A 700-nucleotide genomic window follows, 5' to 3' on the forward strand; every position below is an offset into this window, starting at 1 on the left:
GGCGGAGATTTCCTACCTTGTATTCCTGGGCAGCCTCCTCTATGGGAGCCACCGTGTGAGATCTGTGAGCCTTGGATTTATCACACACCACGCAGATGGGGGTTTGATCCTCCTCGCAGAACAGTTTCAGAGCCTCCTGGTGCCTCTCACACACTTGCTCCCCTCTTGAGCCTTTGGCTGCCTGGAAACTCAGCCCTCTGGCTATTTCGATAACTCTCGCCAGTTCCCTGCTGGGCCTGAAGTTTCTCTGCTGGGCAGTTTCTCTGCACTGGGAGCAGGAGAAATTTGTCTCCGACTCCCCCCAGCACTGGCTGATGCAGGCCAGGCAGAAGTTGTGCCCACAATGGACAGACACGGGCTCTTGGAAATACTCCAGGCAGATGGAACAAGTAAGTTCATCCCGGAGACTTTCTGCAGGGCTCTCTGCAGCCATGGCTCCTGGCGGGAAGGGTAACAAAAAAGTTAGTTTGAATTTCCAGCCCACTGGGACAGGAATTGGGTGTTTCCCTTCCTGGCTCTGTCTCATTGGCTGAGCTAGAATCAGCTGTGCCTGTGAGTTCTCCCGGCCCCTGGGGGCTCTGATGAGAAACCTGACCCTCTCTCTGCTGGGAAGAGTGCTCAGGGGAAAAAGCAGAGTCAGGTTAGGGAGGCTGTCACTGGTTTCAAAAAAGTGAAGAGTTGACATGAATTCTATTATTTG

General features: G+C 53.6%; 1 pseudogene; it reads right to left on the reverse strand.

Moving 5' to 3' along the window:
• Positions 1-16: 16 nt before the first annotated feature.
• Positions 17-436, reverse strand: LOC115271336 (annotated as a pseudogene).
• Between the last annotated feature and the right edge of the window lie 264 nt (positions 437-700).

This window comes from Terrapene carolina, unplaced genomic scaffold (assembly GCF_002925995.2).
Source record: "Terrapene carolina triunguis isolate 2854851 unplaced genomic scaffold, T_m_triunguis-2.0 Scaffold502, whole genome shotgun sequence".
Lineage (NCBI taxonomy): Eukaryota > Metazoa > Chordata > Testudines > Emydidae > Terrapene > Terrapene triunguis.